The sequence below is a fragment of the Leopardus geoffroyi genome, chromosome C2 (assembly GCF_018350155.1).
Source record: "Leopardus geoffroyi isolate Oge1 chromosome C2, O.geoffroyi_Oge1_pat1.0, whole genome shotgun sequence".
Classification (NCBI taxonomy): Eukaryota; Metazoa; Chordata; class Mammalia; order Carnivora; family Felidae; genus Leopardus; species Leopardus geoffroyi.
This window is the reverse complement of record NC_059333.1, coordinates 150,485,492-150,511,264: the sequence shown is the minus strand read 5'-3', so window position 1 is coordinate 150,511,264 and position 25,773 is coordinate 150,485,492. Positions and strand designations below refer to the sequence as shown.

Here is a 25,773-nt window from a genome sequence, read left to right as displayed (position 1 = left end):
AAAATGGGAACAGAGACCCTTGCACAAAGCCAGTATACTCAAATGCCCCGGTCTTATTAAACAATTTTCTGGTTAATTTTATATGTCAATGTGGTTGGGCCACAGGGCCCAGATATTTGGTCAAATATTATTCTGCATATTTCTGTGAAAGGTGTTTTTTTTTTGGTGAGAATAACTATTAAATCAGTGGAGATTGAGTAGCAAGCAGATTTTCTTCCATAATCTGGGTGGGCCTCATCCAATCAGTTGAAGGCCTTAATTTAAAGACAAAGATTGAGGGGCACCTGGGTGGCTTAGTCGGTTGAGTATCTGACTCTTGATTTTGGCTCAGGTCATGATCCCAGGGCCGTGGGGTTTAGCTATGTGGCGGGCTCCATTCCGAGTGTGGAGCTTGTTTGGGATTTTCTCTCTCTCCCTCTGCCCCTCTACCCCACTTACACTTGCTCTCTCTAAAAAAAACAAAAACAAAAACAAAACAAATGAACAAGGATTAACCCTCCTCAAGCAAGAGGGAATTCTGCCAGAAGACCACCTTTGAACTCAAACTGCAACTCTTCCCTGGGTCTCCAGCCTGCTGGGCTACCCTGCAGATTTTGGACTTACCAAGTCTCTATAATCATATGAGCCAATTCCTAAACTCTCTGTCTCTCTCTGTCTCTCTCTCTCTCTCATATGTACTTATAGATACATAGATGTGTATCTATATGCCCATTCTGGCGATTCTGTTTCTCTGGAGAACGCTGATACAAACAGTGAACTAAGGCAAGTCTATTCACTATCAAAGAAAGGTGACTAACAAGTTTGAATCTCTTTGAACCTTCCTCGCAGTGGAAAAGATTCTTCTTTGGGAATTTGCATTCAAGGGTTGCCTCATATAGGTTCTAGGTTCAAACCTATCCTAGCACACTCCAAACCTAGACATTAAGAAAGAGCAATCCTTGGGAGGCCACATCTTTGGGGCAGCTGGAAAGAAGCAAATGTAAAATCCTTTGGGAGAGATTCCTCCCACTCAACCTGTCCACACAGGACGCCCACAGATAGATCCCACCCCACATAAGCTTGAAAAACAAAATTCCATGAGCTGGGGTCAAGAGAGTCAACCAACAGAAGTCTTAGACTCCTAGGAACTTCAATGATAAAAGTATCGAATTCAGGATATAAAATAAATATATTTACAAGGATTAAATAGAAACGGTATAATATAGAGGTTAGCTTACTGTAAAATTCTGGGCAAATTACTTAATCTTTATGTCTCAGTTTCCGTATCTGTCAGTGGTTCCCTGGAGTCTGCGTTTTTACCAGATCCTTAAGGGTTCGGATGAATGCTCTATGTCGAGCCCCACTGCCCCCGGTTATACTGGGTTAGGAACATCACAGGACAGAGATATTCTTCTGTCTTCAGGATGGACAGTCATCCTTTCTATTGGCCATCCCCCACTTCTCTCTCTGTACACAGGCGGTAACGCTTTCCCCCGATCAGAACAAGCAATAGATACTCTTCATCGGTGTTTTTACAGCACGTTCAATCCCAATTGGAGTGACGTCATTAGGTTTGGCTGATAACCTCGCTTCCCAACCATCACTGCTTGAGGATAGGCGAAGGAGGCGAGCCACTGGATGAAGGGCCTAAGAGCCAAGTTACGGGAAGAGTATCGGTTATCTCAGCAAGAGCAGGGACCTGACTAAATTATGTTGCCCGGGGAGGGTGCCAGAAGCTACAGGAAGGGGACCAACTGAGGTACAAGATGGAGGACGGCATGCTAGGAACAGAATGGCCGTTACTGAAAGTCTGTCTACAGTAAGACTTACCCTGCAAGAGTATGGGGAAAAAGTGGAGGAGGGCATGCTGAGGTGGCTCAGATTAGAAGTAACCTGGTGAATTTTTCCTGAGGGAGATGATGGGAAAACTATCCTCAAATATGCAAAGTTCAAGAAAAGGTGGTTCACTTCGTGGGAGTGGGGACAAAGAGCACTTTCTTAGAAGCTGGGTCTGATGATGGACTCCCCAGGGATTATAGCAGCAAAGTCAAGTATGAGCCTGAGGAAGATAGACACAGCCACAGAGAGGTGTGGGTCAGGGAGCCAGGGAGGGAAAGATCTTCCCACAGCTTCATTTTATACCCGCCTGATGTTGTTTGAGCCTTACGGCACACACAGGGATGGCCCAGAGGTGGACCAAACACAGAATAGTGAGGAAATCACGCCCTTGGAAACAAAGCACAAAGGAGGTGAGCAATTCACCCCGGGGGCCAGGCTAATGCACACACCCAGAGAAGCCAGAGTCCCTCCCACAGCGGTGGGTGGTGTATCTGCTGAATGAAAGGAAATCTGTCCTAGGGACACTGGGGTGCACAACGAGATCACTGGCGGGGGAAAATGTAGCAAGAACTGATCATTCAACCTGGTTATCCTTGTTGACAAAGGTTCCTCCTCCCTTTCCCTTGTCCCATTAGAGGGATGCAATCCACTTCGGAAGGGGAGGGCACTTCGCCGCCACCAGGACGGAATGTGATCGTCTCCCCACTAGCTGGCAGAGTTTGAAAGCAAGCCGTCCCTGCCTCAAGGAAAGGAGAACCAGTTTTTTGGTTGCTAAATGTTTGAGTTCTGGGTTTTAATGAGCCAAAGTTAATTGTGAAAGAAAAGAAAACAAGGCTTTTGTACAAAGAAACGGGAGTGTGTAGGTCAGAACCCAAAGGAAGCCTGTGGGAATAGGAGCAACCAAGGGTCCTGGATGGAGCCCAGTAGCTCAGAAGAGGCCCTGTGAACATCCTGAGGTGGGGTGGGAGGGAGCTCAAGACCTGTAGCTTGTGACAGCGGCTCATGATGCCCTCTTTGTAGGCCACTTTACGGAGTTAGTCTGAAAATCCCCACTCACCTTACACCAGAAGAAGACACCTCATTAGCTATTCTAGAGTATGAGTAGCCTGGCCATGACACCAGGGGAGACGATCTGTTCTTTCATAGCCCGTTGCTGACAACATCTGCTTCCAGCCTAGCAGGCACAGGCTTGTCTGGAGGAGCGCATCCAGACAAACCACAGACATTAAACTCACTTGTAACTTTACCTTTTTTAAAGGAAACAGCCCAGGAAAATAACATCCCACCCCATCAAACAGCAAGAAGCCGAGTAGAGTCCATTCGCAGGCAAACCACCTCAGGCTTCTTGCACTTGCTGCTTCCTGTGCCAAGAATGCAAGAAATACTCCATCCCTCATTTCATCCCACTGTCTGCTGAAGCATCGCCTCCTCCAAGAGGCCTTCCATGGCCACCCTAGCTGAAACCACATCACCCTCAACTCTTTCTAACTCTCCTTCTCTTCATAGCGTATATTATTTCTGGCCTCATTCTGGACACTTGTTTATTTTCCGTTTCTACTAAGATGTGAGCTTCAAGAGGGCAGAGAATTTGTCTGCTTCATTCACTTCTGTATCCTCTTTATCTAGAACAATGCCTGGCACACGGTAGGCACAGTTAGGTGGATGAAGGAACCATCAAGATAGAAAAATTAGTACTTCAGCTAAAACCTAGATGTATTTCAAAGGAGTTCTGTTTCCAGTCAGTTAGATATCATCCCAGCCCACTATGACCCTTTGAGAGCGAAAGAAAACTAGCTTTCCTTACTGAACCTGTCTTCTATTAGAAAAGAAAAGTGGTCTGGGAGCCTGAATTACCTGTTGGACTGCTCCATCCATTGATTTCTGAGTCATTAATTTATCTTGGTGTAGTGGTAAGAGCTCAAGAACACCAGTCAGCTAATGCCTGTCACTGATCCACAGCAGAAAAGATACAGTCTGTCTTGTCACTTCCGTTCTTTACTGTTTTCCTTCTCTAATTTAAAACTAATTTTATTTCCTCTTAATTTAAAGAAATACAAGGAAGCATAAAATAAACTCAATGCAAAAGAGGACAGTGAAAAGCAAATGTGCTCTTGACCTCAAAGACCCTTGGTCTCCCTCATCAGAGATACATTCATTGGTATCTCGTTGTGGTTGCAAATGTACACAGCTCTCATTACAATGAAATTAATCAGCTTTTTGTATATTTATGGCCATTTAGACACGTTGTTCCCTAAGTGATCTGTTTAAGTCCCTTGCCTATTTTTTCATTGCATTGTATACTTTTTTCTTTCTTTCTTTTTTTTCTTGTTAATGTTTTTAAACTTATTTTTGGGACAGAGAGAGACAGAGCATGAGCAGGGGAGGGGCAGAGAGAGGGAGACACAGAATCCAAAGCAGGCTCCAGGCTCCGAGCCGTCAGCACAGAGCCCAACGCGGGGCTCGAACCCACAGACTGTGAGATCATGACCTGAGCCGAAGTCGGATGCCGAACTGACTGAGCCACCCAGGCACCCCTTTATACTTTTTTCTTATTGATTTGTAGTCTTTATATTCAAGATACAAGTTCTCTGTCAGTTATATGACTTCCGAATATTTTCTCCCACTCAGTGGCTTGCATTTTCATGCTCTTTTCATGCTTAAAGGTAATTTCAGGCTCTTAAAGGTGACTTTTTTTAAACAGAAATTCTTAATTTCGAGTCTGGTTTCGTAATCTTTCTTAACGTCCAATCAGTGTTTCTTATGGTCTCGTTTAACCTAAGAAATGTGCAAAGTTTGCAAGAGAGGGGTTGGTCGGAGAGCCAGGGAGGCAAAGACTTTCTCACAACTTGATTTGGAGTTTTAAAATTTGTCTATGGGGGTGCCTGGCTTAGGTCATGATCTCATGACTTGTGAGTTCAAGCCCTGCTTCAGGCTCTGTGCTGACAGCTCAGAGCCTGGAGCCTGCTTCAGATTCTGTGTCTCCCTGTCTCTCCGCCCCTCCCCCACTCACACTCTGTCTCCTTCAAAAATAAACATTAACAAAAATTAAAAAGAAAAAGATAAAATTTGGCTAGGAAGATAAGTATGTATGCATCAAATTGTCACCATAAACGTGCCATAAACGGAACCATTACCTCTAAAGGTGTCCTCCTTCCTTTTTTTCCGTAAGAACACTTAACCTAAGATCTACCTTATTAACAAGTTTCTATTTCATTAATTACTATGTGTTTCCGTATTATTTCCTTCCTCTAAGATAATGAAGATATTTTCTAATCTTATCTTCTAAACAATTTGCTGTTTTGCCTTTCACATTTAAAATCCACTTGGAATTGATTTTTGTGTATAGTATGAAGTAGGGATTCAGCATAACTGTATCTCTATATCTCAATATCTCTATCTCTATCTCTATCCATATCTATACATCTATATCACTATCTCATTGTCCCAGCACCATTTACTGAAAAGTCTTTATTCTAATTCTCTGCAACGCCACCTTGGTCATAAATCAAGTATCTCTACACCTATATATTTGTTTCTTGGCTCTCTTCTGTATCATTGGTGCATTCGTCTAGACTTTTAGCTTAGTTAACCGTATCTCAGTTATTGGAACTTTAAAACAGTAATTCTTGTCTGGTAGAGCAAATCATCATGCCTTATGTTTCTTCTTCAAGAGTGTCTCAGTTTCTCTTAATTTTTACAGAAAGAAAACCCTATTCATAGTTTGTTTGGGGTATCAATTCAACAAGAATAGATGACTTTTACCTAGAGTCTGCTAATCTATAAACATGGTATGCTTTTCCTGTACCGGTGTGTGTGTGTGTGTGTCTATGCATCTCGTATGCATTGCACATATACCCTATACATTGCAGATTTGAAAGGATAGCTGAAGAACCAGGTTTCAAAAATGGTAGAAGCTAGGGTGCTCCAGGGATCTCCGAGGCAGGAAGTTTTGTAGTTTTTATATCACTCTCTTCAGAACTCAAAGTCCAGGGAGTGATCATCTGATTTACGTCAGGTGCCCACCTCTTGGCCAGGGGCAGGTAGGGCAGACTGGTTCCTCAAAAACAAATATTTTATCAGAAGATTTGGGACTGGATGCTGAGCAGACAAAAATAACACGTTTCCACTACTGATACAGATAGAGAAATATAGCAGGAGAGACACCAGAGCGTGGAAACAGAAGAGAAAAAAAAGGAAAATGGAAAGAAATGAAAACAGAAGGGGTGGGGTACTTTGGCCTAGTGTGAGCCATCTGAAATGGGAGAATAGGCCAATAATCAAAAATAAATAAATAAATAAATAACCGAACTCCTCCTCAGGGATTCAGTATAACTTCTATGGGTTTTTATGAGTCCCTTTGTTCATTAAAAAAAAGGTTTTTTTTTTTAAAATTCTATTTTATGACTGTGCTGGTATAAAGACAAATATCATCCAGGCTGGATTTATTTTTACATATTCATTATGATTATGTCCATTCTTCCTTCTGATCTTAAAAGAAACTAAAATTAAAATGTTTTCATGGGCCCCAGATGTTGTGCCTAAGGAAGGAGTCAGCTTGGCCTCTGCTCTTTTCTCCCCCTTTTCCTTGCTGCAGCCTGCTTTGGCCTTTACCATTTCCATGCCTGTTGGCCCATCTATTCAGGGCTAGCACCTGGGGCACTTTGCCTGAAGCTGGAATTGTTAGGGATTTCCTTATCTAGCAGCTCTAAAATGGTATGTAATGGGAGATGGTGTGTAAATACCCTTAGTTCCTCACTTCTCAGGCCAGAAACTCAGAGGCCCACGTTCTTCAATGACTCCCAGAGGACACAAGCAGGATTAACCTCTAGCCTCCCAAAGTGTAACTTTTTTGACAATGGACCTTTTATTGGCTGTCTTTCCTTCCCTTTCAATTCTTCACTCTCCCACCCATGTTTCCTGGGATCCTCTCTTGAATAAACCATTTACACTCAAAAACATTTTTTTTAGTGTGTATCTTTGAGAAGGGGGAGAGGGGCAGTGAGAGAGAGAGAGAGAAGGAATCTGAAGCAAGCTCTTGGCTGACAGCAGAGAGCCTGATGTATATCTTGAAAACACGAACCATGCGATGGTGACCCGAGCTGAAGTCAGATGTTTCACTGACTGAGCCACCCAGGGTCCCTTACACTCAAATTCTTGCCTCAGGGTCTGCTGCTGGGAGAACCCAAGCTGAAGACCTACTCTTTGGGTTACCTTGTATCTTGGGACAAAGCTCTCAAATGTGCCACCTTGCAACCAAATGGGAGGGCTTGGTCCTTCACTCTACAGAGGGGAGGAGAACAAAGGCTTCAGATTATTTTCTTACAGAGATGTTAGCTGGGAGGGGTAGGCTCTCTTGTTTTAATTTCATACGAAAACTTCAGCAATGGCCAACAACAACAACAAAATGGACTATTTAATTCAATCAAAGCCTGGTGGGATCTTTCTCCTTGATGTTTTGGCTGGCTGAATCACTTGGTTTACACAGACCAACACCAGAGGGGCAAAGCACTTTGATAATATAAAAAGGTTATGGAAAGACTAATTTATATGAATCATCTGAGTTAGGTTTTCATTTGCTTTAATGTGGTGGACTTGGCCGTGGGGAGAGCAGGCCTCATGACTACTCCTCAGAATGAAATTTTAAAGGAACGCGTAGTTTTGGAGAGCCATGTTTCTGTAATGCATCCCGAATTCTTTTTTTTTTTTAATTTTTTTTTTCAACGTTTATTTATTTTTGGGACAGAGAGAGACAGAGCATGAACGGGGGAGGGGCAGAGAGAGAGGGAGACACAGAATCGGAAACAGGCTCCAGGCTCTGAGCCGTCAGCCCAGAGCCCGACGCGGGGCTCGAACTCACGGACCGCGAGATGGTGACCTGGCTGAAGTCGGACGCTTAACCGACTGCGCCACCCAGGCGCCCTCCGAATTCTTATAAGGAGGTTTAGCTGGCAACACGTCCACGTGAAGAGCCGTTATGTACATTATGATCCACGGCAGAGTGCTTGGGAAACTCTGGAAGAAAAGAATCGAGAGGAACCATGCAAGTTTTCATGGCATATTTATGGGTGGAACTTGGGAACAAACGTGCTTTATTCTCTCTTTAAAATAGCTCTTATAGGGGCGCCTGGGTGGCGCAGTCGGTTAAGCGTCCGACTTCAGCCAGGTCACGATCTCGCCGTCCGTGAGTTCCAGCCCCGCGTCGGGCTCTGGGCTGATGGCTCAGAGCCTGGAGCCTGTTTCCGATTCTGTGTCTCCCTCTCTCTCTGCCCCTCCCCCGTTCATGCTCTGTCTCTCTCTGTCCCAAAAATAAATAAACGTTGAAAAAAAAATTTTTTTTAAATAGCTCTTATGGTTTTACCCACATTAATATATCTGCAGTACTCTTCTCCACCGTCATCAAGGGGTCAGATCACACACAACATAATGATTAACAGAATGATCTTCAAATTCAGAAAGATCTGGGCTGAAATCTTAGGTCTACCGCTTACGTGTGACCTCAGGCTAGGTACTTAACCTTAACAGCTGGGATTTGTTGAATGGGGATAATTATTCCTGGGTTCACAAACCCGTGAACTTAGTGTTAGAAAAAATCATGCACAACAGTGCTTAGCATGTACAAAATACATTACATACTAACTATTGTTCTTAGCCGATGTTCCCTTCACTTGAGTGTTTCCCTGCCCTTTGGTAAGTAACTTTTCTAGATCATTCACAATGTCCTCACAACTACAAAGCTGCTCTCACTCCAGGCCAGGGCGGTTCTCCGTGTGGACTCACCTTCTCACCTTTGTGAAGGGCAAGGTGGTTTGGACAGAGAATGCGCAGAGGCCTGAAGTACAGGGAGGCAGGAAAAGTAACCTTCACTCGGGGCCAAGGAGGGTATAACTGACCTGCAACGATACTCAAAGCAATGAGGGAACACAAGGCAAAGACAAGGATAGACGGCGTTCAGGGTTATCCAAAATCCAGGAGTGGGATGACCATAATAGGTGAACTTGGGCATCTTACACAGTCAACCCAGATGACCCAGGAGCTAAAGGCAATAATCACAGGAGTAGTAACACGTTCTGTTGATCCTTCGTTTCATAGCTTGCAATGTATTTTCATTCATTCCTTGTAGAGAGCTCCCTGGAGGCTACTCTGTGTCTCATTTACCAGCAGCCATGTCTGTTTCCCGGGCAGAGACACTAGGACAGAGCAACAGTTGGCAGCGAGGAGACCGGGGAGGGGGCCTCCGCTGTGGCCCTCCCATTTATGAGCTGAGTTGCAAGGGCAAGCACACAGCCAACTGAATCTCCAAAGATTTACCCGTAAAGTAAGAACATAATAATGTCTACCACAGGGCTGTTGGGAGAACCAGATGAGGCCAGTTACGTGAGATGCTTCATAAACTTGACAGGACCGGCTACATAGTACGTTATTCAATTTGCGGCACTTAATCCGGGGCTTTGTAACTGTAACAAGGTGTTAATATTGAAGTTTCCACAGAGAGGATGAGACACAATGGTGTGAAATTCCAAAGCCAGATCCCTCATGTAAAATTTACAAAGAAAATTGTCAAGAACCAGTTTTATGGCTCCTGAATCTTCTCTCAGCCACTCAACTATACTCTGTACACAAAATATGCAAAAACAGTAGCGAGAGAGGAGAGGGTGAGAGAATTTTGCAGGGGTGTGTGTTATTTATGTATTTATTTATTGAGAAAATACTTGCTCTGCCAAGGGGTTCCTCATCCCATCTAGGGGAAATGGTAGAGTGCTACTTTGGCCTCAGATTTAGGGAGACGTGGCCATGGGATGCCTCAGAAAGCTGTGACATGGGTAAAGCTGTATGAGAAGTGTGGGAGGAGAGATCAGTATCTTCCTGCATGGCTGCTAGAGACAAAGCGGTCCGTGGCCGCAAGGTTGAGGGGGTCGAGCTGGATGCAGAGGGGAGCAGGGTGGGGTTTGCCTGCATTCATCTCTACAGAGGCCCCAGGAGCTGACGGGAAGGCTGGACCTCTAGGGGCCGTGGAAAGAGCCCGACCAACTCCTGGGACAGAGAGACCTCTGTCTGGATGGAGGGAAGGCCCAGTGAAGAGCCAGCAGGGAACATCCAAGGAGCCCACACAAGCTCCCCGAGAAAAGCAGCTCCAAACATCTGCCGGAGTGAGAGAGGACAGATCGGGGTCTGCTCTCAGTCAAGCAGGACTTTTTCCTGCCCCTCTTCCCCTCTATTCTCCCTGCTGACCACCCTGGGGCATCAGGAATTGTCCGCCATGTTGGCCTCTGTACAGTCCGATGGCTTTATACTGGGAATACGCTCTCCCCGAGACACTGCCTCACTGGAGAACTCTGCTGCAGAGCCTGTGGGGCTGGTGAAAGATGTCCCGGGGAAGTTTCACCTTTCCCCCTGCCTCTTGGCAGGCAACCCCAAACAACTCTTGCTGTGGGGCCCCAATCAGGACTGGCTGCATAAGGTGTGGGGCCAAAGACAAGATGAAAAGGCAGAGTTCATTGTTTACGAATTATTAAGAAATTTGAGGCAGCAAGAGTAGGGCATTAAACCAAGCCTGAGGACTTCCCAGTGGGAAGCCCTGTGTAACTGCGTGAGGTGAACACCCATAATCCTGGCCCTGACCCGAATTTATGCCCTCCATTAGTAAGCACTAATAGAGGGTTCTGGAGTCCGGCCACCATTCAGGGAGACCTTCCTTAGGCTGCACCCTCAGACTTACTTGAACAAACCTCAGTCTGCCATCGTCCTCTTCCTTCTCCAGGTGGGAAACTGAGGCACAGAGGATGATTAGTGTTAGCTGGAGCTCTAGGAGAGCCCTTAGACCCAGGAAAGTCTCCTCCCAGCAATGTGGCTGGGGTCTCCGGGTGAAAAGAATTCTCTGACAGGACCCAGCCTCTGTGTAAGCCCAGGGATGACTGGGATGTTCACCTTCGGTCACAAGAGCTGCAGGGTGGCTCTCAGCCCACGATAGCATGGGGGGTCTTAAGCCATGTTGGATTTTGTGGGACTGGTGTTGAAGTCATGGCCAGACTCTTCTAGGAGGCAGCCATATTCCCCCACAAGCTGAGCCTCTCCCGAGAGGCTGAAAAAACCAAGTTAAAATATATATATATAAAGGGGACCCGGGTGGCTCGGTTGGTTCAATGTTGGACTCTTGATTTCAGCTCGGGTCGTGATCTCACAGTCGTGAGAATGAGCCCTGCATAGGGCTCTGCACTGGGCAGGGAGCCTGCTTCAGATTCTCTCTCTCTCTCTCTCTCTCTCTCTCTCTCTCTCTCTCCCTCTGCCCCTCCCCCACTCCCTCCCTCCAAAAAAAAAAAAAAAAAAAGTAAAATAATTAGGAGAAGGAGGTGTGAGCCACACCAAGGGGTCTCCTGCAGGGTTCCTGCCCCTTTAACTACATGGGTTCACCGGCGGCAGCCAGCTCAAGGGAGATGGTGAGACTGGTAATGCCATCTGGGCCCCTAATTCTAACTGCATCCCGGCAGCTCCCAAGCAGAAGGTTCTGGTGGCCATGCTCCTTCCTAGACTCACTTGCACTCCTGCACCGTCTGGGAAATACGGCTTTGGAGGCAAACAATCCCACTCCAGTGTGGAAGACCACCCAGCCACCACGCGCCCGAATGGATGCATGCAGCAGTCTAACATGCGCCTTTCCCCCTGGTTAACAAGCTCCGAGGGCATGGGCCGTGCCCATCCGGTTCCTTGTGTGCCTCAGTGAATGAAGCGTGCTTCAACCTATTTGTCGAATACCTGAATGGATTGAGAAGAGAAAGGTGGGTGAAAGCTTTCACGGCGGGCTTGAATCAGGCCTCCTTGTAAGGTCTGGCTACATCTCGCTTTGTCTTACATTCCCTGCCCCACAGGCAGAGCCTGAGAAGGTGGCCAACTGCGTGTGGCTTACTGACAGAATGCTCCCAGGGGAAGGGAGGGAGGGAGGGGAGCCAGAGGGAGCAAGAGACACAGCAAGGATGGGGTCTCAGCTGGAGACTGCTGGGGCTTGGACTGCCCCCCTGGGCCGGGCTGGCCTTTCGTGCCCCCCATTCCAGTCAGTCATGGGCTGCCTGCTGCCCCTGGATGGGGTGGGGGGTGGGGGGAAGGAGGTATAAGCCTCCCCAGGGCGATTCTCTGGAGAAGCAGCTGTGACCCCTTCACAGCCGACACTCATAGCAGCTGAAGGATCGGGGCACCCACCAGTCCCCATTTGACCACCCAACTCTCAGCCCCTCCCCCAGCAGGCACGCCTGAGCAGGTGGGCTCCCAGATTTAAATTCTCAGGATATGAGGAAGCTAGGCTTTGGTCGTCGGCAAGCCTAAGCTATGTTCACGGCCTTAGGGGTATCTGGTGCTTTCCCAGTGATCACAAAAGGGATGCTTTGTTTTCCCTTTGGCTGCCAGTGCTCTTGAACACAGAAGACTCTGTCCAGGACCCTGGAGGGGAGATGCAGGGAGTTGGAGGAGGACCAAAACCTTGCCCTCGCTCTGTGCTAGACGCTGCCTGCGTGGAAAGCGAGAGGGGTTCATAGAGAGAGCAAAGTGACTCATCGCCATAGCGGAGAGTTGCCAGTAACGGGCATCAGCTCCCACAGCCCCTGCTAAAAACCGTCGCCTGGCTTTGAGTGACACTGGATGGAAATCCGGACTCTGCGCCCTATGTGCGAACCTCACCTCACCTGGTCCCTGCGCACCTCTCTGGGCTCCCCGCCTCCTGTTCGCCCTCTTTCGTGTTCTGGCACCGTGGCATCTCCTCGGTTCCACAGGCAGGCAGATCTCACTGCTGCCTCGGGCTCTCCTGCTTCCTCTGGCCCCCACCCGGGGCACTTTCTCCCGCATCATCTGCCTAGAGAAGCCAGTGTTGGTCACTCCGTCCAATGAGGTCTACACCTCTAACCCACTACACCCTGACCCCCCATCGCCTGGTGTTTCTCTTCTTTTGTCACCTGCTTTTTACATTCTCCCCCCCTTTGCAAATGCCAGCTCCACGAGAACACAGATCTTGACTAAGTCACTCGTGGCGGTAACTCCAGCGACCGCACATGGGAAAGTCAGGGAAGGGAGCACTTTGAGAGTGAAGGGGGAAGAATCATGTATATTCGGTAGAAGTCGAGTTTGATGTTCTAGTGAAATATGTGGATGGAAATGCCCGGGAGACAGCTGGAGATGCCTGGCCAGACCCAAGGGAGAGTCTGAGCCTGGGATATATATGTTGGAGTCCTTCCCATAGAGCTAATAGCTAAAGTCCTGGGTGTGGATGAGAAACTAAGAACAGAGCCTTAGGCAACACCTACTTTCTGAATATTTGTTTTACCACTGCCTAGAAGGTTCTTCCACCTGCCATTAAACACCTCTCTCTCAAAACTAAAGTTGCGGCTTAAGAATTCCTTTCCCCTTTTCCCGTGTTTATAGTTCCTGCCCTGTCGCGAATGTGGACCCCCAAGCACAGCCCTTCTGGAAGCAGCCCTCCCCCTCCTGGCAGCTGACAGGAGGCTCTCGGGCCAGGCTGGAGCTCCGCATATGGAAGTTCAATTACTGTCAACGGGAGGCCCATCTGCGGGGTGAGGGCAGAATGCACAGTGGAGATTGGTACACCAGATAGTAGCCTGGATCAAAGAGGAACCCGGAGTTTGTGAAGCCCTTTCATCCTCCCTGATGAAAGGTGATACACGAAGGCAAAATTATCATGATTATTTCATTGGGTTCCAATTGGAGATGGGCTATACAGCTCACTGGCATGGACAATAGCTCGCAGGCTGCATGGACACTTCTATAATATGCACAGACGGGCTGTACACAGCCAAATGTGTGTGTGTGTGTGTGTGTGTGTGTGTGTGTGTGTGTGTGTGTATGTTCATCAATAACATCACCTGAGCACTCTATTGTCAAAAAAGCCCTAAAAAGAATCACAGACTTGAACTCACTGAGTCCTACAGATACTGACATACCATGAAATATACATATCTGGTAAATGTGTATAAAAAAGCCGTGAAGCAGGGGGTAAAGGAAACAGTAAGGACACTTGTATTTGTCAGCGTCTCTCCAGAGAGAGCCCTGAGGATATACCATTCTTAGAATAAAGCTTTCATTTCACAGTGCATCAGTGGGAAAATTAACAAGCTCCCTTCGTCCTGTTCCATAATGCATTCTCTTTGTTTTAGATATTGAGCTGAGCTGGTGACTTAAAGCCATGCAAAATAGCTTTTAAATACAGATCTGGGCCTGGCAGTTTTGCCTTGCCAGTGACGGAAGGCCAAATCATCCCATCATTAGGGAGATGGACATCGTGTCACTTTGTCATTCAAATTCCATTTCGATTTAACTTCACGTCCCTCCCTGGTGTTGGCTGTGGCACTGCAGAGGATGTGGCTTCTGGGTTGAACACTTTCCTGCCATTCGGGACCGCTGCTGTGGCTGGATTTAGATAGAGGTCCTTAGCTTGGAGTGAGGAGAAGACACGGTATACGCGGGGTGGGGGAGGGGAGACTTTCTTAGGCCCCGTGTTTACCTGACCTTGCACGTAGCTTCTTCTTCCTCAGGGAGAAGCCGGCTGCTGTTTTTGGCAGTTCTTCATGCCGAGGGAAAGCGAAAGGCCACAGGAAGGTGACAGCTGAGGCAAGGCTAGAACAGCAGGTCCCCAGGGTGGGTCATTCACTGGGCTGACAATCCAGTTGATGCTTGCTTGGGTTGGGGCCTCGAGCTAATTTGGGTGCTGACATCCTGGTGACAGGAGCAGAGGGAAAGCGAGCCGGAGAGCAGACTTGGGAAACCTTGAAATGACTCCCCTAAATGACGGTTGACTTGTTTTGTGGCATCAGACCCCCGAGGCACAGGAATGCTGAAGTGTCAGCTAGGCAGGCTGGGTACGCTTCTATTCAGGACATGGAGGCAAACAGCGTCCTACACAGTCAGCCCAGTGGCTTCATCATACAGGGTTTTGTCCAGCTGGGTCCGGATGTCCATGAGTCTAGGTTCCATCGTCCCTGCTCACGTTTTTACTCCGGCAGAAACGGAGGGCTTTCCTCCCTGCAGCCGAGCAGAAGACGTGCAACTCACAAGCAGACCCTCTCCAAGGACATCGCAGGTTCTTGAAGAGAGCGTAGCAGGTCTAAGTGGATCAGATGCCATGACTCAACAGCTTCTCCTTGATTCTTTAATCTCACGTCTTTAATCTCACATCCACCTGTTGCACATTTACACACTCAGTTCGAGGCGCTGGGCATGATTTGTAAGTGTGAGCGATGTTTTAAAGATCGATCAAAATCATACCCGGGAAATTCTGTTCTGGACCAGGCCACTGCAAAGCCCCATGAAGGCCAAGAACCGTCAAGAAGAAAGGGCCACCTCTAAGTTAGTTGGAGGGAGAAGAGACAGAAGAATACTATAGACCTTGGACCAAGGAGCATGGGAGTGAGGTTTACCTCCATTTCCAGCAACTGCCACACACATAGTCCCTTTCAAAAATGCCAGTGGCCTCGAAGAAGAGACAGCTGCCTCCCCAGTCCCTCTCATTCATCACCTGCTTGTTGCCCTAGGACTGATAAGACAAATCCAGATCAAATTCCCTGGCAGCTGGGAGAGCTCTGAGACAGGGAAAGGGAACTTGGCAGGAGTCCAAGAGGGTAGCAAAGATCAAATTGTGTATTACATTTTCCAGGAACTAAAACCTTGCTCCCTCTGCAAACCTAGGGGAGGCGCCTCAAATCAGTTAGCACCAAATGGGCTTTCTTGGAAGAAAACAATGCCTTCAGCTTCCCCAAGAGGAATTAAGACAACAGAGGACTGATAGGCCAGTCTATTCTCACTGGGCCAGATAGTAGGAAAATAAAGTCAAAGGGCAGAGACGAACATTGTAGCAGAGATGAAGGGCAAATGGGAGAAGCTTTGAGCAACACCGGACTGAGCGAGAGGCATAGGTTCTTGTTCTCTCTCTCTCTCTCTCTCCCTCTCTTCTTCTTTCTCTCTCCATCCCTCCCTCATTTTGAAAATGCACTCAAATCCCTCCGGGATTTAGGTTATCGTTTAATGTAGTGATCTCTTCAAGTTCAGATCCCTCCGGCTTGAAACTTTTAGAATTTCTTAATACCAAAGTCTTCACAAGGCATTCCATCTGATGTCTAACTCTTTTGACTCATTTATCTTAGTGACACCTCAAGTTTGGGCTACAAAATAGCCCAGAGGTGTTGCTAAAGCTTTAACTTTTTTTCACTCAAACATACCAGTTTTTTTGGGAAGCTGCATCCAGACGTGAGGTCTCAAAATATCAGTGACCTGAGGAATTCTGGGAGGAACTGCTCTGTGTCTTATTTGTCATTATACGAGTCCTTGCCGGTGTTAAAAAAATCATAGAATTATATACACCAAAAAAGGTAAATTTTACTGTTGGCAAATTTTAAAAATATGAACACAAAAATTGCCAGTGATGTCCCAGTATTAAATCAAGCTAACTTCCTAATCAGATGAGCTCTCTTCATTCATCCAAAAAGCAAAAAAAGGAGATGGTAGGTATGATAGAGTGATCACATCCACGATCCTAGTTCCCCACCCCTTCTTGTAGCCATGACCTCTGATGACCTCCTACTGTCTGTGCATCCAGCCCTGTGACTTGCTTTATCCAATGGGATATTAGTGGGCGAGACACAAGCAGATGCTTGAAAGAGCACTTACGTGTTTCCGTGTGCATTTCTGTTCTTGTCTTCTGTCACCACCAAGACAACGTGCCCCAGCTAGTCTGCTGGAGGATGGGACACAAACGTGGGAGCAGAGTTGAATCATCAGCCATCCCAGCCAAGACGGCCAATAGTCAGACAATTACCAGATACGTGAGTGAGTTCTGAGACCAGAACTGCTTGGCCAGCTCAGCCTAAACCGCCAGCACACAGACCCATAAACTAAGTAGATGTTTATTATTTTGGACTTTGAGACCGTCTGTTATGCAGCATTATTGTGACCACAGATAAGTGATACCAAAGTAAGGAATTAGGAACCATAGGAAAAAGCCATTTGAACCAAGGAATGAGTTAAGCTTGGAGAGGTGGGAAACTATAGGATCTGGGCACACATTCCTGAAATGCCCTTTTATTTATTTGTTTGTTTGTTTGTTTATAGAAAGGCCACCTGTGGGGCGCCTGGGTGGCGCAGTCGGTTAAGCGTCCGACTTCAGCTCAGGTCACGATCTCGCGGTCCGTGAGTTCGAGCCCCGCGTCGGGCTCTGGGCTGATGGCTCGGAGCCTGGAGCCTGTTTCCGATTCTGTGTCTCCCTCTCTCTCTCTGCCCCTCCCCCGTTCATGCTCTGTCTCTCTCTGTCCCCAAAATAAATAAACGTTGAAAAAAAAATTAAAAAAAAACAAAAAAGAAAGGCCACCTGAATAATGCTGTACAGGGAGGTGAAGGCAAGATCGGAGTGGAACCAGTCTGGGGATGTGTCACCTTGCGATCCGTTCCTGATGGCGAGGGTGTCTCCGGATCTTTGAATTCGAATCCATGGAGTCAACCATACACAGCCTCCGATGAATGTAACCGAGTGATTGTAACGGAAAAACAGAACAGGGCTGTCATAGTCTTTCATGAACGCATGGGAAGATGCATGTATGTATTTTGGGTATATTATGCTTCTTTGCCTCCTTCCTGTCTGAAATCTCCACCAGACTCTAAGGTCTATGAGGATAGAGACCAATTCTGTCTTGTTCACCACCGTATGCCCCATGCCTAGCACGGTGCAAGGCATACGGTAATGGTTTAATAGTCATTTACTGAATAAACAAGTGAGATCTGGAAACAAGGCAGAGGAAGAGCAAGACAGAGCCCGGTTAAGGGAATCATCCTTCGACCCCCACCTTGGGCGCCCCAGATGTAGTATGTGGGCCAGTGGGCAATTTCCTGTCACATTTACAGCCACTGTCTTTATGTGGCTCAGGGATGGGTCTGGGTCAAGTAGTCACGTTGGGGCTGCAGGAGACAGTGACACAGGCCCTCTAAAGCTGCAAAGAGCTAAAAATATTAGTCTTCAAAGGCTAATGCACTCATAAAGCATTACCTGAAACCCTCTGTGTATACAGCTCTAAGACATTACGGTTGGTTTTTCCCCTCCTCTAACCCAAGTGTCTGGCCCAACATCTTACCATCCAGACCCTAGCTAACAGCTGATAGAGAGAAGCTTCCCAGAAACTGCCCAGAATGTCCATTGCTGGGATTCTTCTTGTCTTATTTCTACGCCAGCTTCTAGGCTGCTAGCCCTTGTCCTTAGCTGCCATTTTGGCCTCTGCTCCTCCTCCTTGTGACCATGCTAAGAAGCTCCACCCTGAGCTTGGTTACTCCCCGAGGGTGTCTTTGGCCTGGCTTCGGGGTCACACTGGCCTGGAGCTGCCAGTATGGTCCACCAAGGCTCAGAAGGCTTGGCTATGCTCTGGTCGATGCCGAGGACACCCAACTCCGCTCCTGCCAGCCCATGAACTCCAGCGGCTCTGGCTTGCCCTGCTACTGCTTTTCTTCTTGTCCCTTTGCTCTGTGGCCCTTCATGGTTCTCCCTTCTCTATCCTTTCTTCATTTAAAAAAATAAAAGTGGAAATTAATGGGAAACCTAAAGCTTTCCAATATATAGTGCTTTTGTTTTATTTGTTTGTTTTTTAAATGACATACTTTAAATTTTTTTAATGTTGATTTATTTTTGAGAGAGAGACAGACAGACAAGAGAGACAGAGTCTGAGCAGGGGAGGGGCAGAGAGAGGGAGACAGGACCTGAAGCCAGCTCTGAACTGTCAGTACAGAGCCCGATGCGGGGCTCAAACCCACAAACTGTGAGATTGTGACCTGAGCCGAAGTTGGACGCTCACCCAACTGAGTCGCCCAGGCGCCCCATATTTGTTTGTTTGTTTGTTTTTACACACTTATCTGGAGGTAGGAGTGGCTTTGAAGCCTGGATTTTCCTCCCTGCATTGATCCAAAACGCTGGGTTTGAAAGAACTGGGAGAAAACAAGACAGTACAAGTGACCTAGACTTAATTAAATGGAAATAATTAAACATCAGGCATTGGCAAAGCCCTACTTTGTGGTCAGAGGACAGTTGCCAGAACCAGAGGGGCATTCGATAGCGGGAGACCTAAAGTGACCACAGGGGAAAGGGCTTCGAGTCGTCAGAATCCTTTTGGCAACCAACAGCCTGGAGGATGTCCCCTAGCCTGCCCATCATCAAGGAGGTCCCACCCTCTCGCCCTGCCCCACCTCTGCAGGGCTGAGCACCGGCACTTGGTAGGAGGCCTTCAAAGACACTTTTGCAAGAAGCGGTATCACAGAGTCTTTATATTTCGGGAGAAACGAGCTCCTCCTGAGTTTTTAACGTGTCACAGTTCCATGCAATCGCACATAGATACCAAAATAACAGGGCAGCAGAAATAGAATCGCTGAATTGTAAGCAAGACAGAAAGTCTCCATACTTCGAATACTGGACGTTGAAAAGCTTCTGCACTTAGCACGTCAGCTCAGACGCTAGAAAATGGTCGATCCGATGTGGGTTTGTTTGGACCAATGGGGGAGGAAGGTCTTCATGGACTATTGAAGGAAGCGAGGAGAACATGGAACCAGGAGAGTATGACAAGAAGGGTCCAGCTGACACTTACCCTTAGCCTCCTCTCTGAAAAAGATGCAGCCATTTCTTAGGAAGGAGGGATGGGAAGGAGCCACGAGACTTGCAGGGGGAGTTAAGCCTGTATATATGTTATGATTTGCCTCCGTGTATTTATCCAGTTTTAATTAGGGCGCGATTAGTTTACTATGTGCATTTTAGTTTATTGTTTAATATGTGCTTTTTAAATAGAACTTCCTGGACGAGATGCTTTAGTGAGTCCCAATTAGTGGCTCCAGCTGTAGGCAGTTCAAACACAGGGCAGGCAGTTCAGGGAGGTACTTTGCAAGTGGACGGGGTCTCCCAGCATTCTTGGTACTGCCTCAAGGTAGCAACTTTCTAGACCACTTCTGGGTATGGGCAGCTCGCTCAGAATACTAACTATCACCAAGGGGATTGGTCCCCCCAAAATGCTCACCCCGTGTTCCAGGAAATTTGACTTTCTGTCTCAAAGGGTGCTAAGAAGGGGGCCCCGTGCCAGGGTGAGAGAGGCCTGAGTGCCAGGCATTTGCCTGAAGGGCAAGGTCTCTGGAGGCCACTGCACATTCCATAGGGCAGAGTCAGAGCCCTGGCTTGGGGAGGGGTCTGCAGGCCATGGCCTTTGCTAGAACTTGGACGCCCCACCCCCCATTCAGCTTGTGCCTTCCCCTCCCCCCATCTCTGAGTCACCAGGCTTCTAGAAAAGCTCTCTCCTTGTTTTATCTGGCAGAACCTTGGGGACAATAATTGGACTGGGTTCAACTGGCCAGGAAACCAAAGCCCACAGAAAAATGCCTCATGACTCCTGCCAACCTCTGCTCCGTGCCAGTCCCAGTGCCGGACAAACAGCCCTGCCAGCGTTTGGATTTGAGAGGGGAAGTACATTCCGTATGTGGAAGCCACATAATAGAAGTTATGTACTTTTCGGGGACTGAACCGGCCAGCGCCACTGCGGCTCCCATTATGTGGCTCATGAAAGGGTTTCACCTCCTGGACTGGAAGGGAGTTGGTCTGTCTGCAACAAAGGCGTTTGCCTCTGTGGCTTTCTGAAAAAGAATGTGTGTGCTTGTCAAAACAGAACTTTCCTGCGTACTTGGAAGAGTAGGCCCGTCTGCCTGCCAGAAAGGAGCAAGGCCTCAGTCTGGTTAAAAAGGGAGAAAAATTCCACTGAGCAGGCCCGTTAGCCCCTGGCCAGGACGGCCTGCCTCTCTCACAAAGACATTTGTTCAGGGTGCATTGCCGCCTTCCCCAGCAACTTCCCGCCAGTGCAGTTGGATGCAGTCTGGAAGAGGTGGGGGGGAGCTGGCGAAGTCACTGGGGTGCATGTTTTCCTATCATGGAAAGGTAAATAAAACTTTTCTCCGTGGTGGACGGGAGCCCCAAGGCTCACGGAATTGTAACGTGTCGGTAAACACTCTCACTTTGCTTTTCCAATCATCTTTTTCCTCTGAACTAGGCTGCTGTTTCCCCTGTGATAGTGGAAAAACAGAGACACAGAGATAACTTGCCCCCGACCTGGAGGAGGGCTCTGAAAACCCGCTTGGGGACTAATCAACTGGTTATGATAGTGCGGCTCTCCTCCAGAAGTTTGCTCTGGAGTCGACCTCCCAATGCAGACCTGAGAATGGGCTCAACCAAAGCAAAGTTCAGGGTCCAGATTGGGTTCGGCTCTACGAGTCCAATAAACACCACTGGTCTCTTCTGCAAGGATAATCTAACTTGGGTGTGATTGGCACACACTTCCTTCCAGTGCCCGACAGAATCATTCCCTTGAATGGCTCCAGATTCTCAAGGAAATCTTCATGAAAACTCAAAAGTTCACTCAGAAGAGGGACCCCTCTCCCCTGTAAATGGATCATGTCTCCATAAGACAGATCCGCCCAGTAGGCTCCTTGAGGCGATATGCGGATTCGAAGCCCCCGATCGTGAAAACTGCGTCATTTAATTTGAGCGGTGGGGTAACTTTCCCTAACAAATGAAAATTGCCTCCCTGGTTCCAAGGTAGGAAAGAAAGAATACAGGCAGAGCCTGGGTTAATCTCACGTTTGCCTTGTTGTCTGTGGTTGCAGAAGCATTACGTTTTGAGATACCACAGCCCTCGAGTATCTGCCTGAATTTCTGGAGACACCACCAGAAGCCTTTGCAGCATGAAGGACATTTTTAGCTCCAGTTCCTAAAACCCTAGTTGTGAGCTCCAGGACGATAATAAAATATCACCGCAGAGCGTAGCTGTTGCTAATTTATGCAAGCTTGTTTAGATGACACCGGGAATTTTTGTTAACTGATGCGTGCAAACTTACACATTGCTTATTGAAAACCCATAGCTCACATCTGTGGATGTGGTTGCTCTGTTATTAAGAACGTGCCTGACCCCCTGGGGCTCCGAGGATGAGTGTGTAACACAAGCACCTGGTTCGATGCCAGGCACTGTTCCATGCCAAGCAGAACTTCACCATGGTTCGAGAGGTTAAAAATCACCAGCCGGGCATAATGATAAGTGTGGACCACAAGTGAAACTTCAGAAGTAGTTTCCTATTATTATTTCTAGGGATAATACACTGTGGATATACCTGCCGATCTCCAAGGGGTTCATCTGCTGGGTGTGTTCCAGGGTTCCTCGTGACTCTGGGCTAATACCTAAAGTCAACGGTAAGAAGTTACAAATGCTATCCAATTGAGATTCAAGAAAAGTATACTAAGTTTAAGAAAAACGACACCATGTATTTAATGAGGATGTGCGCTAGGAAGTTGCCATAAGCATGATGCGTCTCTTTCTATGATACAATTGGAAGCATACAATATTCCCTAAGAAGTATTCTTGCCAGAAAGAATGAACCCGGGCTTTAATCAAGGATCTGGAGGTAACCACCGTGCACAGGAAGTTCGGGAGATAGAGGAATACGCTAAACAACATTATGAGAAGGAAGGAAGCCAAGTCCAGGAGATGGGAAATTCTATAGGACAAAGGACTTGATTCCTTCAACATGGAAATGACTTTGAAAACACGGGACAGGAGAAACCGTTACAGATTAATGGAAACTTAGGAAATGTATTGAAAACAACAATGTGTGGACCCAGTTTGGACCCTGATGTTATCCAACCAGTTGTAAAAGTTTTCTTGAGATATTCTGGAAAATGTGAACAAAGGTTATTAGATAATCCGGGCTGGTGATAATACACTATGGATATGTTAAAAAACAAAAGTTCTTATTTGTGTGTGTGTGTGTGTGTGTGTGTGTGTGTATGTGTGTGTGTAGCTGAGATTTACTCTGAAACACTTTAGCAAAAAAAAAAAAAAACAACAACAAAAAAAAACAGATATAGATATATAGATGAAACAAGATGAGCAAAATGTTGCCAAATGTTGATGCCTAGGTAATGCATCCATAGGATTTCAGTATGCTATTCTCTCTGCTTTGGTGGACAAGAAAAATTTCCAGAATATGGGGGCACCTGGGTGGCTCAGCCACTTAGGTGCCCAACCTTGGCTCAGATCATGATCTCACTCTTTGTGAGTTTGAGCCCTGCATCAGGCTCTGCGCTGACAATGCACGGTCTGCTTGGCAGTCCCCCCAGCCATCTTCCAGGATATATCCGTGGAAAATATGGCAGCCACATGGTGCCGTGAGGAGGGGAGGGTGAGCAGTCTTCGGAGGATCTGGGGACTTCGGCCACAGACAGATGCTTGGGAGTGCTGGTCAGGTTGCCCCTCACAGTGGCCTTTCTGATTTGTCAGCCAGCAACCAGACCAAGGGCCCTGGTCTATGCTGCCTGGCACTCTGGCTTAGGGGGCCGATACTGGACTTCAATCACTGGCCCTGGGGCCGTATAATGTGGAACAGCCTCCAGGAGGTATATGCCTCACGCATGCGGGACACTGCCTTTGGAAAAGTATTTGCGTTGGCTCCTGGGAACAACCATTTGAAATCCCTTAACGCCGTGCCCCGTTCCCTCGCTGCCTTCTTTCCTGTCACCGACACGGACCCAGGCAACCCCATCCTTCACTTTGCCGCTCTTCCAAGGACCCGGGATCACCTGCATCCCCGCTAATTATTCTCTCTCCCTCCCTTCCTCCGCCCTTGTTCTGTTTGAAGAACTCCAGAGGATTGTCCGGGCTAATTGCAAAGGCTGTTTGAATGAGAACAAGTCTCTGGTGAAAGAAAAGCCACAGTTAGAGAATGCTGTGTTCAGAAGCAATCTCGTTTCTGGAAAGTATGCACGGTAACTCTAACTGTTTATCAAACAGCTCCGAATGTAGGTCTCACCCTTTGAATTGCTGGCTTGTAAATGGGCCTCCCTGGCATCCCGGATCTCTGCAGAGGTGCTTGAGGGGCCAGCGCTGGCCCTGAAAGAGGGACAAGATAGAAAAGGACATCTGAGCGTGCAGGGTCCCACAGCCCACTTTCGCCTCAGAGAACTCCCCTTTCTTCTGCTTTGTCTAAGACTTAAAAAAAAAGTCCCTGTCTAAAAAAGTAAATAAATAAAAAGAAAGCTGAAAACCAACGGCTTTAATAAGTAAATATTCCAGCTGATTATTGATTTACATATAGTCTTTGCTAAAGGGCTTGGGAAATGATTGCCCAAGATGTCTGAACACTCTATCTGCGATTTTGTTTCATCTGTTTGTTTTGCTGACAAACCTTTCTTTCACAGGAAGACAAACCAGCCCAGTCCCATGGGATTTTGTCCAAATTTGCATAACTGGGGGATCCAAAGGTAATTGCATTTTCTATAGCTAATCTTTTTCCCAAGTGGAAGTTCAACGTTACCAATCAGCCAACATCCTATTTGTGGCTCGCTGCACCTGCCTGGATCCCATATCGACATTGAGAAGCCGCCTGAACGTGGCAGGGGCCGTGGGGGAAATAGTCTCTCACTGATCATGAAGCCTGACCCTTTTCCTGCTGGAAAACCAGACTGATAAATCCAGGTAGCCTCAGATGTGCCCCTCCTCACCTTCCGACTCCCATAATTCCCACAGCGAAAGGCCAAGCGACGTTTGATGGTGACAGGAAAAGCAGCCACGCCATCGATCATGAAATCCCGGGGCGGCAGTTGAGAGTCAATCACTGCCTTCTTGTCACCATTTCCGATAAAAACAATGGCAAAGTTACTGCCTCATAACTACAAAGTACCTTCGTGTTGCAGAGCAGACACACAAATTGTGGGTGCCTCTAGCTCTTCCAAATCCCAGAGGAATGCATTGAACAGAGGCGAGGGAACAAGTCAGAGAGCAGAGAATGACATCGTGACAACTGTTGTGTCCCCAGTAAGGAGTCAGACAACCGTATTCCCTGGCCGGCTGTGGGGGACGGGGCATTCCACTTTATGCCAACAAATATTTGTGGAGCACACGCTCCAAACGAAGCCCTATGATCACACCAAAGGGGCCACGAGGACGGTGAGAGGTGTCCTGTCCTCAAGCAGCTTGCGATGCGGTGACACAGCAAGGTTGTATTCAATGAGCCAGAAAGCATAAAGCGCAAGGGGTTAATGTCATGAGAGGACACAGCACAGGCACCAAGGTCAAGGGGCTGGGAATGGCATACCACCCCGAGGCCTGGACTACAGGGTTCAGCCAACCACCGTACCCTTGCATTTGACATGGACCATACTGCAGGGATGCCCCTCCTGACGCTGCACCCCTTTCCACGTAAGCAGCACATACGCAGGACGGAGGTCTCTCTGTGGTGACCGCGAGGACCCAGAGATACTCCCTAGAAGCTGGATTATTGGCCCCAGGAAGTGCAGACAAGGTGAATGCTGTGTATACAAAGGAAGGAGGGGCAGTGGTCTACTTGGCCTGATTTCAAGACCAGAGTACTCTTTATTCCAAAATATCTCTCCAGTTTGCCTCTTTTGAAATAAGAGATTTGTCCTGTAACCAAGACCTTTGTGAGGAATAGCACGCTGGATTGATAATGGGCCGATGGCCCATTGACACGCACAGATGTTCAGAACTGGCAGGTTTGACAGAAGGAACGGTTACCCAGTCACCCCACCCCTCTTGTTCCTCAACCTAGTTAGGAACCTCAGGTCCCTGATTTCTCCACTTTCTTGCTGTAAACCATCTTTTCCCTCGGGTCCCTCCCCATCCAACTAAGGAGGAGGGTGCTCACTCCAGGGAAAGTTATTATAAAGTTATAGAGAGGTCTTATTGAGTTCAAAGATTGGAAACTAATCTAGGCCTGTGGGGGTTGAAATCTCAGGAGTCAGGGCCACTCCAGCTCTCTCCATATCTTCTTTCTACCTACCTATTTGCTTCTCAGTCTGCAGATCAACTTTTTTTACCATCTCATTAACTTGTTCATGGCCCCCAAAGGGCCACTCTAGCCCCAGGTCTATTGGGATCCCCGGCATTCAAA

At 47.5% G+C, this 25,773-nt stretch overlaps 1 long non-coding RNA gene across 1 annotated transcript in view; it reads right to left on the bottom strand.

Annotated features, from left to right (window-relative positions):
- Positions 1-7,739: 7,739 nt before the first annotated feature.
- The window catches only part of LOC123575763, a 79,693-nt gene continuing 61,659 nt past the window's right edge, over positions 7,740-25,773 (bottom strand). The window contains exons 3-4 of the long non-coding RNA XR_006700986.1: positions 23,674-23,753; positions 7,740-7,830 (exon numbers count right to left, since the gene is read on the bottom strand). This is a non-coding gene — a long non-coding RNA (uncharacterized LOC123575763). The remainder of the gene's footprint in view (positions 7,831-23,673; positions 23,754-25,773) is intronic.